This window comes from Nannospalax galili, unplaced genomic scaffold (genome assembly GCF_000622305.1).
Source record: "Nannospalax galili isolate Female #2095 unplaced genomic scaffold, S.galili_v1.0 scaffold195, whole genome shotgun sequence".
In the NCBI taxonomy this organism is placed as follows: domain Eukaryota; kingdom Metazoa; phylum Chordata; class Mammalia; order Rodentia; family Spalacidae; genus Nannospalax; species Nannospalax galili.
The window spans coordinates 940,046-953,735 of record NW_008335885.1 but is presented as its reverse complement, the minus strand read 5'-3'; the positions used below and the strand labels follow the sequence as shown (position 1 = coordinate 953,735).

The window sequence follows — 13,690 nt, the reverse complement described above, 5'->3', positions numbered from 1 at the left end:
ATCTGTGTGGGGGTGTTCTCAGAGTCCAGAGGGATGAGATCCCCTGGAGAAGAGTTACAGGCTTAGTATGGGTGCTGGGAACCAAACTTGGATTCTCTAGAAGAGCAGTACATGCTCTTAACCACTGAGCCGTCTCTCCAGTCCCCGTTCCTCCTATTTTTTAAGAGAATAAGGGTTTATTTTGACTCATAATTTGAGAGCACAATCCGTCATGGTAGGAAAATCCTGGAGACAGCAACTCTTTACTATTCCAGAAGGAGCATGAGGCTGCTTGTTCACATCTGGGCAGATCAAGAAGCATAGGAAGGGAAATGCCAGTGTTCTCTTGGCTTTCTCTGTATTCCCATTTTTTTCAGTCTGTATTCTCAGCCCATAAAGTGTTGCCAACCATATTCAGGATGTGCCTTCCAAAAGCCTCTCAGATATCCCTAGAGGTGTATACCCTAGGATTTCAAAATCCATTTAAGATGACAATGTGGATTAGCCATCACAAAACCATCCCTTGTCAAATTAATATGCAAACGAATTACTTTTAAGCTGTGATACTTTAAATTTATTAAATAAATGTAACTATATCTTTTCTGATGGGATTTACACATGATAAAATAAATCACACCATAAGAGAGGGTAAGATGTGATAATCTGATGGTGGCCAATTAATATACATAAATCTATATTTTTCTGGAACAGATTCCAAATTACTAAAGAAAAAATTAAGAGATTATTCTAGAAGTGGAACTCCCTGGAAGATTATTTGGCATTTAAATACTTATTCCCAGAGTGCTAGATGGGAAAGATCAAGAAAACATTTGTGGACACATGCATATGAGTCCCAGTGGTTATAGATGAGATACCATGACCACATTACCACACAACTGAAATTCACCTCTTCTAATTGGTCACCTGAAATGATCTTGAGCAAAATTTCTAGCAGTGTGATTTGTACCGTTTTATTCAGACATAATCTGCTTCATTTTATAATCTAAGCAGCCAATCCTCTTAGAATTGAGTAGGGGCAAGGCATTGTGTTTCTTAGATACAGAACATGTAGTTTTTCTATTTAGTTCCATCAATTCTCATCCATTTTAAGACCATGGAAATGAAAGTTCCTTCACAGAGGACAAGTGTACTGTTTCCAACATATCATTGGCAACTTTCAAGGGATTCCATTAGGGCATCAAGAATGTTGTTTGTGTCTGGGGCCAGGGTCTGCTCAGTGCACATGGATACAATATCATTGATAGATGATATATTACTTTTCTGTTGATGTGATAGAAACACCATGACCAAGGTAACTAATAAAAGGAAGAGTTTATTTGAGCTTATAGTTCCAAAGGGGTAAGAGTCCATCATGGCAGGAGTCGTGGTGGCAGAGGTGGCTGGAAGAAGAGCAGAAGCTAAGCTCTCACTTCTTTTAGTAGGCACAGGAAGCAAAGGGGTGACTGGAGATCTGGCAAGGCTTAAGAACTCTCTAAGCCCACCCCTGGTGACGTGCTTCCTCCAGCATGGCCACACCTTCTAAGACCTCCCAAAACAGCACCACCAACTGGGGACAAAATGTCCAAATACTTGGACCTATGGGGAACATTCTCATTCAAACCACCACAGAGGACAACTGGAGCAAGACATTGCTACTTACTGCTGCTGAACGTGAAGGCTGTTCTTTTACTTCACCATTCTTGCCTCTTCCTTTCAGCTCATTATTTCTTCGTAAAGAGCTCTTTCCACTCTTCAGTTGCATGCTATCTTTCTTCCAACTGGGCATAGTAAATTGGAGGTGGTGGCACTCTGCTTCTTCAGGCTTCTACCAAACAGTAACATACTGGTGATACAAGGCTTCATCCACAGAGGTCTGCTTGTCAGGATCAAATACTAACATCTTCAATAACAGATCTATGGCTTGACTTGCTTTGACTCTGCCTCACTCATATTCTGATGGAAATATCCAAACTGGAAAGAGTTCTTCAAATTTGATACCAGGACATTTTTTAGTATTTTTTTTAATTTTATGAGTGTATTGACTACTGCGGGGGGTTTGAACCAGTGACCCCCGTGCAGTGATGATTGGGGATGAGTAAGCGCACCGTTCACCAGCCCATGCCACCCCCAGTACCGGGAACACTCAGGCGCAATGGGGAGCCGAGTCAAGCAGGGACTCATTTATTGCAGGTGTTACAGAGCTTATAAAGGCATCTGGAAATCCCCCTCCCCCCTGAGGGTGTATCTTAAGAATGGTCACACGCTGATCATGCACTCCTCAGCAATGCAGAAGTATCCTTTAGACTTTTAAAACAAGTCAGGCCGCGCCCCAGTAACTTCCTCTAGGACCTTTGCAAGGTGGGGCCTTTAGGTCCCCACGTATCCCCCTTTTTATTTTTATTTTTAAGGCCGGACTGACTTTATTTCACGGGTTACCCACCTCATAGGCGGCTCCCTAAGGAGAGATGGCTATCTCTTTCCTCTAATCTTATGCATTTTTTCTTGTCTTAGGTTGTGTCATCCCTGATCAAGCCTTGCCTGTCAGTGGATCATGCACCTGGCCATGTGCATATCCTGTCTTAGGAGTACTTCTCATGGGACATCTTACCCCTCTTTGGCTAAAAATGTGTCATGATTAAGGGCAACCATGTGGGTAATGCCAGCCTGTGACAGTCTTAGTCTCTGCCTAACTCAGTTAGCCAAGTGTGGGCAACCAGAGGGGGTATATTTCTGGGGGAGTCTTCCCACCAGAGGAGGTGGGCCATGGCAGTTCCAAGGGTCCTCTGTCACTGAATTATCTGGTAAAGACACTTAAAGATAAGCATTATCAAGAGAAACAAAGTAAATCATGGCATAGGACAAGTTGAAATACTTCTGAGACCATGTACCTTTTAGCCAATCAGCCAGTTGTCAAAGAGGCTGACTGGCAATGAAGCCAAGGAACTGAGTCCTTTAACTCAGATGGATACAAATAAAGAGAGGAATTTTGTCTCATGAACTATTGTCCATGGTCCGTCATGCTAGTCAGTCGGATCCTGGCCTACCCACTTAAGGTTTTTCGCAGGCACCCATATGGGGTTTGAATCTCCCAAAGCCTCGACCCATGGTTAGCAATGGATCTGGTCCTTTCCATTGCCCGGTAATGGGATCATTCCGTCTTACCCGTACATCAGGTCTCTGCTCCTGTCATCCCCAATGTTTCTGAAACCGGGATTCCAACTGATTTTTTTTTGAAAATTAAGAACATTAAAAGTGAATAAAATCATATCCAACTGTTGGTGAGGCTTATTCCCCCTTTTTGTTTTTGTAATTGAATTTTTAGGTTTTGATGGTTGAGTTCTATAATAGCTTGACCTTGGGGATTGTAGGGAATACCTGTATTGTGTTGAATTCCCCAAAGTGAAAAGAAATCTTGTAAATTTTTACTAATGAAACATGGTCCATTATCAATTTTAATTCGTTGGGGCAATCCCAACGTAGCAAAGCACTGGAGAAAATGAGACTGAGCATGTTTAGACTTCTCTCCTGTATGAGTGGTAGCCCAACAGGCATGTGAGAATGTGTCAATGGACACGAAAATATACTTAAGCTTTCCAAAAGGAGCATAGTGTGTGACATCCGTTTGCCACAAGGAATTGGGCTTGAGCCCCCTGGGGTTTACCCCTGGCTGTTGCAGAGGTGGTCTGCCTCTGCATTGCCTTGGGATAAAAGCTCAGGCAATCCTTGGTGCCCTCTAAGATGCTGTAAGAAGATAGGGGCTTCTCTCTCCTTAAGGAGCATATGAGTCTGAATACTGTCAGAAAGCAATGGCCATGAGTTCCTTGAATTGAGCTGAGCCATCACAAATGTGGATGTATCTTTTTGGTTTCTCATCTGCCCCCAGGTATACTACCACTGCAGCTCCAAATCTGCCCCCATCAGTGAAAACATTGTAGACTTTTACTAAGGGCTCCCTGAGCCCAGGATTCGGCGAGTGCTGCTGCCAGTGGGGCTGTAACACTCGGGGGCTGGGTGGATCCCCAATTGCCCATGGAATGGACAGGATGGGGGCCCCCTGAGCCACCTTCCCTGAACCGGGCCTTTCCAGCCGTCCCAGAGCTGGTCGTGGCACACCGCCAATGGTGGGTTTGTTGTTGTTGTTTGTTTTTTGTTTTTTGTCTTTTTTCTAAATGCTCCCAGCGGTGGCCAGTCGCACAAGCCCCTGACTCACTCACGTGTTAGACTCCTTGGTCCGTGTTTCAATGCCGACCCAGTGCGCTCCACTCCGCCTGCCTTTCTGAGCATGGGTCCTGAGCATGGGTCCCGGGAAGCCCTGAAGTTTGTCAGGGGATGCCTAAGGTGCCACTTGTTACTTTGGCCACTTTTGGATTCACTTCTGTTGCATTTCTGCATTCTTCATCAAACTCTTCCCATGATTCCCATGCCAGAGTTTCTGAAGGATCATCAGGAGGTGGCGCTGAGGGCTTAGGGCTCTCGGGCCAAAAGCATGCCTTTAAGGCTGAAATAATAGGGTAGAACTCCAGCGGTGGATCAACCCCCAACTGAACCTCCCTTTGTCAAGCTAGACGTTGCACATGTTCCCATGTATCCCCAGTAAAAACATTAGCCCCAAGTAGCCAGGGAGCCAAATGAACAGCCTCTGCCCAAACCTTTTGAGCTACCGGATCTGACAGATCCAATCCCCTACTTTTAAGCATATCTCTCAGTGCTTTAACCACCGAGCCCTCAGGCTTATTAGTTGTGTTACCCATCTTTTGGGTCTTGCTTACCCCGAACACTTGATTGGCCCCAATCCATTTGTTTTCTTTTCTTCTTTTCACCTTCCTTCAGTGCCAAACTGGGCATCAGTTGCAGAGGGTTCGAACCAGCAACCCCCGGGCAGTGATGACTGGGGATGAGTAAGCACGCCATTCACCAGCCCATGCCGCCCCCAGTACCGGGAACACTCAGGCATGATGGGGAGCCTAGTCAAGCAGGGACTCATTTATTGCAGGTGTTACAGAGCTTATAAAGGCATCTGGAAATCCCCCCCTCTCCGAGGGTGTGTCTTAAGGATGGTCACACACTGATCATGCACTCCTCAGCAATGTGGAAGTATCCTTCAGACTTTTAAAACAAGTCAGGCTGTGCCCCAGCAACTTCCTCTCGGACCTCTGCAAGGTGGGGCCTTTAGGTCCCCACAGACTACATGTACTGCAATACCAGAGGAGGTCAGAAGACAGTCTCAGATCTCCTGGAGCTGAAATTACAGACTTCTGTTAGCCACCATGTGGGTGCTGGGAATCAAACCCAGGTCCTCTGTAAGAGCAGTCAGTGCTCTTAACCACTGAGCCATCTCTCCAGCCCCGATACCAGGATATTTTAGCCTGTTTTGTACATAATTCCTCACAGTTGGCTAAAGTTTCTTCATGATCTCTGCTGATGATGTTTCCAGCTGTTCAATATCTTTATACCATTGGTCAATATGGTCATTGCCTTGAACTATCAGCTGCCCCACGATACAACCCACTGAACTAGATATCAACATTCTGTTTGTAGCTCATGCCCAGAATGACTTCTATAGCCCAATAATAGGGAGTTATCATGTAAGGGATCATCATAACGTTGGTGCAGGCTTTACAGGCCAGGATTTTACAATGTTGCTAGCCTTTAAATCTCCAAATTATTCCGGTTAATACCACAGAGCATCTGGTAAAGAAGATAGGATATTCTCTTGTGGTCCAACTTCTTAGTTCTTTGATCACCTATGAGTCTCTGTAATGGCTGATGCCCACTACAAAAAGAAGTTTCTGTCACCAAGGTTGAGAGCAGCAAAAATCTATGGGTCTAAACATAAAGGTTTAGAAGGCAATTTGACAGCATGAACATTTAACAAAACAACAATAGTGGGATTCCCCTCTAGGGCTGATGATATTCCCAGTCATGGGATTTTGACTAAGTTTACAGTACCAGGCATGAATTCCTTTACATGGAGTAGGCCTAAAATCCAATCAGAAAGCAGTTGGTTACCTCTATAACAGTTATGTAGTGTTGTAATTGTGGGTGCATTCTCCAGCCAAGGGATTTGACAATGGTACTAGCTATTCAGAATATTGTTTAATGTCTTGACTACAACATTTATTCTAAGTACTGGAAGAATGTGGCCACTAGTAGGCTACCCACATTCCAGTGGATGATCCCACACCCATGCACATGTGAGCAGCACTAACAGCTCAGTGTGTGTGTGTGTGTGTGTGTGTGTGTGTGTGTGTGTGTGTGTGTGTGTTTATTCTGTATTGAGCTTCTGTAATTTCATAAAATGGTTCCCAATCAAATTTAGAACCCCCTCCCCATCCATACCTCCCCCATACCCCCACCAGACCTCATGTATTCTGCCATACATGTCATGTCCAATCCAGTCGAGCATTTGTACCCAGATGTCTTTCAGTGAAAATTTGACAACTGGAGTCTACTCAGCCCATCTAGAGATCATATGTAAGGCACACTCTCCCTCACTCAGTAGCAATCAGTCTCCAATAGTTTTCAATCTAGGGCCAACCCAGCACCCATTTCTCCTCTTCCCTCTGGGCCCTTGTTTAATTAAGTTGGCATGAGTCCTGTGCTCAATGCCACCATTGCCACAAGTTCACATGTGCAAGCTTCCAGTGGCCTGAAAGCCTCTCCTTCCCCATGTTCATGAACCAGCCCTGGCTCTTACAATCTTCTGCCCCCTCTTTCGCAATGGTCCCTGAGCTGTGGGTGGGTGAGGTTCAATATAGGAGTCCTATCCAAGGATACACACTCTGCAGTCTCTTAGTCTTTAAAACTTGGCTAGTTGTGGCCTTCTGTGTACACTGCACTCTGTTGTATAAGGAAGCTTTACTGGTGAGAGTTGAGGGATGCATTAGTTTTTCTCTCTACCCCTTGTTCCACTATGTTCCATGAGCCTTAGCTGTAGAGGTTCCACTGTAGATATATCACCTAGTACTGGGCATCTCTCAGACATGTGTCTGTATGTCTCTGTGTCTGACCAGTTGTGCAATTCTGCAGTAGCCTCCATCTGTCACAAAAAGAAGCCTCCCAATGAGTGGTATACAGTACGCTCATCTGTAAATACAAGGATCGATATTTAGCATATAATAAAAAACTTCATTTGTCTAGCAATATGAAAGCAATAGGATCTGTGTCTTCTCTTGCCATGTGTATTTGGCTGAGTTTACAGTGCCACCATGAGTCCATTCACATTAAGAGGACTTTAAGTCCAGTCAGATAACTGTTGATTGTCTCCGAGATAACAGTGTTACTGCTGCACCAGTAGAGGTAGTTGCCGTGCCAGTTGTTATGGTTATTAAGCTTTAAGGCTAGGTTGGACCATTGATTGCTTTTCTCCCTTGGCAGTTTGCATATTATCATCTAGCATGAGGATCGCCAAACTTCAGGTTAGAAGGCTTCCAGGTCAGTTTCTGTTCCATTGCTTCAAGTCCTGTATCCAAAGTTTGTCTTGTCTTCAGCAGTAGGGTCTTATCTACTAGTTCTGGGAAACAACCAAGAGGTTTGGCAATAGCCTGTGTTATTTTGGGAGTCTCCTGGATCACCCTCACCAACCACTCAAAGGGAAGTCTCTTCTGTCTGGCAGTATGTTCCTTGCCAAGTGACTCCAAGGTATACATATGCACTAATGTCCACTGTATGTACATTTCTCATGGGGTTTTGAGGGCATCACGTTTCCCTCTGGGTTTTCTAGCCCCCCAAGATTCATTCATCTCTACTCTTTTTCCTCCCACACAACCTCCCTCCCCAATTCCAGTGCCCCCATTATCCCACCCTCCCCCCAATAACACCTGCCTCCCACCATCTCCACTCTCCTAACTTCCCTCCCTAGCCCCACACCGTGAGCCCTTGCATGTCCCTTCCTCCTCTCCTCCCTGCTGAACACCCACTTTTCCCACCACCACCCTGGTAGCATCTGTTCCCTAATATCCCCCTCTCAGGTCCTTTCTTTTCCTTTACCTCCAGGCATCCTTTCCATTTTCCTGACTCTTGGTGTTACATCAGAATTTATAAAGTCACACATAAGGGAGTGATACTACAATATACAAATGAGGGAGAATATATGTCGCTTGATTTTCTGTTTGTGTTACTTCACACAACAGAGTATAACACTCTCTAGTTCCATCCATTTACCTAAAAGGTTCATAATTTCATCTTTTCTTACTACTTAGTAGAACTCCCTTGTATAAATGTACCACGTTTTCATTATCCATTCATCAGTTGAGTGATGTTTAGATTGTTTCCATTTCTTAGCTATGGTGAAGAGGGCAGCAACAAACATAGGTGTATGGGTATCTCTACAGTATATGTCCTTTGGGTATATGTCAAGGACTGGTATAACTGGATCATATGGTAGGTTCGTTTTTAGTTTTTTGAGGTTCTCCACACTGCTTTCCATAGTGGTTGAGAGTTTGCATTCCCACCAGCAGTGACTGAGCATTCTTCTTTCTCGACATCCTCTCCAGCATTTGGAGCCTTTTGTTCTCTTGATTTTAGCCAGTCTGACTGGGGTAGATGGACTCCTAAAGTGGTTTTTATCTGCATTTCTCTAATTACTGACGATGTTGAGCACTTTTTAAGATGTTTCTTTGCCATTTTTATTTCTTCATCTTATCACCCACCTTTTTATTGGGTCATTTATTTTCTTATTTCTTTGTTTTTTGAGTTCTTTGTATATTCTGGACATTAATCCTCTGTCAGATGTGTATCTGGTGAAGATTTTCTCCCACTCAATTGGTGTCCTCTTCCCTTCCTTAGTTATTTCTTTTGCTGTACAGAAACTTTGTAATTAATGAGGTCCCACTTATTGATTGTTGACCTTAGTGCCTGAGCAGCTGGTGTCCGGATTAGAAAGTCCTTTCCTATGCCTATATCTTTGAGAGTGCTACCTATGTTGTCTTCTAGCAGTTTCTGAGTTTCAGGTTTTATATTGAGATCTTTGATCCATTTGGAGTTGACTTTTGTGCCAGTAAAAGATAAGGGTCAAATTTCATTCTGCAGGTGGAGATCCAGTTTGGCCAGCACCATTTGTTGGAGATACTTTCTTCCATTGCGTGTTCTTGGCACCTTTGTTGAATATCAGATGACTGAAATTCCATGTACTCATGTTGGGGTCTTCTACTGTGTTTCATTGATCTGCAGATCTATTTTTGTGCCAGGACCATGCAGTTTTTGACTATAGCTCTGTAAAATAATCTGAAATGGCAATTCCCCTCAGCATTGTTCTTTTGCCCAAGATTCCTTTGGTTATCCAGGGTCTTTTTTTATTACATATGAATTTTAGAATGATTTTTCAAGCTCTGTGAAGAATGTTGTGGGTATTTTGATTGGCATTGCATTGAATCTATAAATTACTTTTGGTAAGATGGTCATGTTCACAATATTGATTCTACCAATCCATGAACATGGCAGGTCTTTCCATCTCCTAGTGTCTTCCTCTATCTCTTTCTTCAGAGATTTGAAATTTTCATTGTAGAGATCTTTAATGTCTTTGGTTAGGTTTATTCCTACGTATTTTAAGTTTTTGAATCTATTGTGAATGGGAGGGTTTCCTTGAATGCTTTTTCTGATTGCTTGTTATTGGTATATAGAAAGGCTACTGGCTTTTGTAAGTTGATTTTGTAACCTGCCACTTTACTAAAAGTATTAATCATTTCTAATAGGTTTTTAGTTGAATCTTTGGGATCTCTTATGTATAATATATCATCTGCAAGTAGAGATCATTTGACCTCTTCTTCTTTTCCACTTAGTACTCCTTTAATTTCCTGCTCTTGTCTTATTGCTCTAGCAAGAGTTTCAAGCACAATATTGAAAAGGAGTGGAGATAAAGGGAAATCCTGTCTTGTTCCTGATTTTAATGGGAATGCTTCCAGTTTTTCTCCATTTAGAATAATATTGGCTATGGGTTTGTTATATATATCTTTAATTATGTTGACGTATGTTCCCTTCAGATCAGTTCCTTCTAGGACTTTTATCATGAATGCACGTTGGATTTTTGGCAAAGACCTTTTCTGCATCTGTTAAAATGACCATGCAATTTTGGTCTTTAAGTCCATTTATATGTTTCATTACATTTATTGACTTATGAATATTGAGCCATTCCTGCCTCTCTGGAATAAAGCTGACTCCTTTCATGTGGATAATCTTTTGGATGCATGTCTGTTTGTGGTTTGCAAGTATTTTGTTGAGTATCTTTGCATCTATGTTCATTAAGGATATGGGTCTGTAGTTTTGTTGTTGTTGTATCTTTGCCTGGTTTTGGTATTAGAGTGATGCTGGCTTCATAGAAGGAGTTTGGGAGTTCTCCCTCTGTTTCTATCTTTTTGAATAATTTAAGCAGTATTGGTTGTAGATCTTCTTTGAATGTCTGGTAGAATTCTGTGAACTTTTTTTAGTATGATGGTTTTGTATTACTCTTTTATTTTCTTTGTTATAGTTCTTTATAAGCTGTTGATCTCTTCTTGATTTAACTTTGGTGGTGTCCATGATTTTAGAAATTCATTCATTTCTTTCAGATTTTCAAATTTAATGGAGTATAGACTTTTAAAGTATTCCTTTACGATGTTCTGGATTTGAGTGTGTTGTGTGTGTGTGTGTGTGTGTGTGTGTGTGTGTGTGTTGTGATGTTTCCCATTTAGTATCTGATTTTGTTGATTTGTATTTGCTCTTTCTTTCTTTGGTTAACTGGGCTAAGGATCTATCTATCTTGTTTAGTATTTCAAAGAACCAGCTTTTAGATTCATTGACTTTCTGTATTGTTTTCTTTGTTTCTATTTCATTAATTTCTGCTCTGATTTTTGTTATTTCTTCTCATCTACTAGGTTTGGACTTGTTTGTTCTTGCCTTTCCAGAATCTTGAGTTATACTGTTAAGTCATTTACATGCGCTCTTTCTGATTTTTTTTAATGTAGTCAGTAAGAGCTATAAACTTCTCTCTTAGGATTGCTTTAAAGATATCACAGAGGTTTGTTCCATTGCATTCTCATTTTCATTTAGTTCCAGGAATACTTTTATTTCTTCCTTAATTTCTTCTTTGACCCATTCATCATTCAGGAGTGTGTTGTTTAATCGCCATGATTTCGTGTAGTTACTAGAGCTTATTCTATTTATTTGTATTTGTTAACATTTGTTTTGTGTCCCAGAATGGTTAATTTTGGAAAAACTTGCATGGGCTGCTGAGTAGAAAACATATTCTTTGTTGCTTGGGTGGAATATTCTGTATATGTCTGTTAGGGTCATTTCATGCACGATATCATTTAATTCAGATGTCTCTGTTTATTCTTTGTCTAATTGACCTGCCTGTTGAAGATAGTGGGGTATTAAAGTCACCTTCTACTACTGAGTTGATGTTGATCTCTGTTTTATAGCCCTGGAGTACTGTTTTTATGAAATTGGGTGTTCCAGAGTTTGGTGCATATACTCCATGATTATAATATCTTCTTGGTCAATTGTTGCTTTGATTAGAATAAAGTAACCCTCTTTATTTCTTCAAATTAGTTTTAATTTGAAGGGCATTTTGTCAGATATTAGAATTGCAACACCTGCTTGCTTCTTAGAGTCATTTGCTTGGAATATTTTTTTCCATCCTTTCACCCTAAGGTAGTGTTTATCCTTGAAGATGAGATGGGTTTCTTGCAGACAACAAAAGATGGGTTTTCTTTCTTGATCCATTCCACTAGCCTGTGTCTTTTGACAAAGGAGTTGAGGCCACCGATATTTAGTGTTATTATTGAAAGATATGTATTGTATACTGTCGTTTTAACTTCTTTGTGTTTGTGGCCCTATTTTGTGCTTCCATTATTATGCCTTTCTTTTTTTCTTTCTGTGGCCTTTTGGGTATACTCATTCCTTTCTTGGATTCTTTGTGTTACTTCAAGTATTCTCTGTAGGGCTGGTTTGGTGGCTATGAATTCTTTCACCCTATTCATGTCATGATAGATAGTTTTGCTGGACAAAGTATTCAGGGTTGGCACCCGTGATCATTTAGAAACGAGAATAGTTTGGTCGAGGCTCTTCTGGCTTTCATAGTTTGCACTGAAAAGTCAGCTGTAATTCTGATGCGTTTTCCTTTATATGTGACTTACTCTTTTTCTCTAGAAGTTTTCAGTACCCTCTCTTGGTACTGTACATTTAATGTTTTTACTATGATATACCGTGGGAGTTTCTGTTCTGGTCATATCTAGTTGGTGTTCTATGTGCTTCTTGGATCTCTATAGGTATATTAGGGAAATTTTCTTCTATAATCCTGTTGAAGATCTGTTTCATGTCATTGGCCTGGAATTCTTCTCCTTCCTGTATGGCTATAATTAGTAGATTTTGTCTTTTCATGTTGTTCCACACTTCCTGAGTATTCCATTCCTGTGAATTTTTTTAAATTTTACATAGTCTTTTCCTAAGGAGTCTAGATCTTCAACTTTATCATCCAGTCTTGATATTCTGTTTTCCATTTCATTCATTCTGCTTGTGAGGCTTTCTCCTGTTATTTCTAATTGGCTTATTGAGTTTTTCAATCCCATATTCATTTCTGTTTGGGGTTTCTTCATTATTTCCTATCTCTTTTGTGAATTCACTTTTTGAGTCATGACTTGTTTCTGATATTTCATTAAGCCACGTGTTTATATATTCTTGGGCCTCCATCATAAGTTTACACCTTTCTTCTTTGAGTTCTTTGAGTTGTTTGTCTATGTTTCTTGAAGGTTTTTTTTTTTTATCATGTTTATGATTGTTCTTTTAAATTCTGCGTCCTAGGATTCCTCAGGGTGGTTCTCACTGTAGTGTGCTTCTGTAAGACTAATGGGTTGGGGGCATATTTTCTTGGTTTTTCATATTGTTTGTGTTTTATGTTGTCGTTTGGGCATATGGATGTTCTTTGTTGGTTATGTGTACAACAGGAACTTCTCCTCTGCTCTTGTTTGACTTAATTTTGGTTCTGTTTATATTGATTATGTAGCTTAGTTGCTTTTTGTTCAGGTATGGAAAATAAATTGGTGTGTTTTCCAGGTTCTTGTAGGGTAGTAGACTGGTCTGGGTAAATGGTGGGACAGGGTAGTAGGTAGACTAGTCAGGTTAGTAAGAGGACTGGTCTGTGTCAGACAGATCAGGAGCCAGTGGAGTCTATGCAAGGGAGTTTAGCTAGTCTGAGTTAGGAAGTTAGTCCAGGGATCTGAGGTGAAGGAATTGAGCTTACCTGGCTCCAAGACTGGCAGGGATCAGGGTTGGGGTGGGTGAGATGAATGGAGTAGAGATGCAGTGGGCAGGATCTGACTTACCAGAGTTCTGCCTGGGCAGATCTGTCCAGCTGATCCAGATCCAGGAAAGATGACAGTGAGGGGACCGCCTAAATAGGGACTTAGCAATCTATGGTAGGGTATTCAGCTAGTCTGGGTTATGAAGCTAGTCCAGGGAGCTGAGGTGAAGGAATTGGGGCCTGCCTGGGTCCAAGGCTATCAGGGGACAGGGTAGGGATGGGAAAGAGGAATGGAGTCTCAGTGTGTATTTTAAAAAGAAGAAATGTTGGGGATGTGGTGGCGCATGCCTTTAGTCAAGGCCAGCCTGGTCTACATAGTGAGTTCCAGGCCAGTGGGGCTACAGGAAGACCCTGTCTTGAACAAAAAGAAGGAGAAGAAGAAGATGAAGAAGAAGAAGAAGAAGAAGAAGGAGGAGGAGGAGGAGGAGGAGGAGG

General features: G+C 41.7%; 1 pseudogene; it reads right to left on the bottom strand.

Moving 5' to 3' along the window:
• Window positions 1–1,143: 1,143 nt before the first annotated feature.
• The window catches only part of LOC103732157, a 13,460-nt pseudogene continuing 913 nt past the window's right edge, over window positions 1,144–13,690 (bottom strand).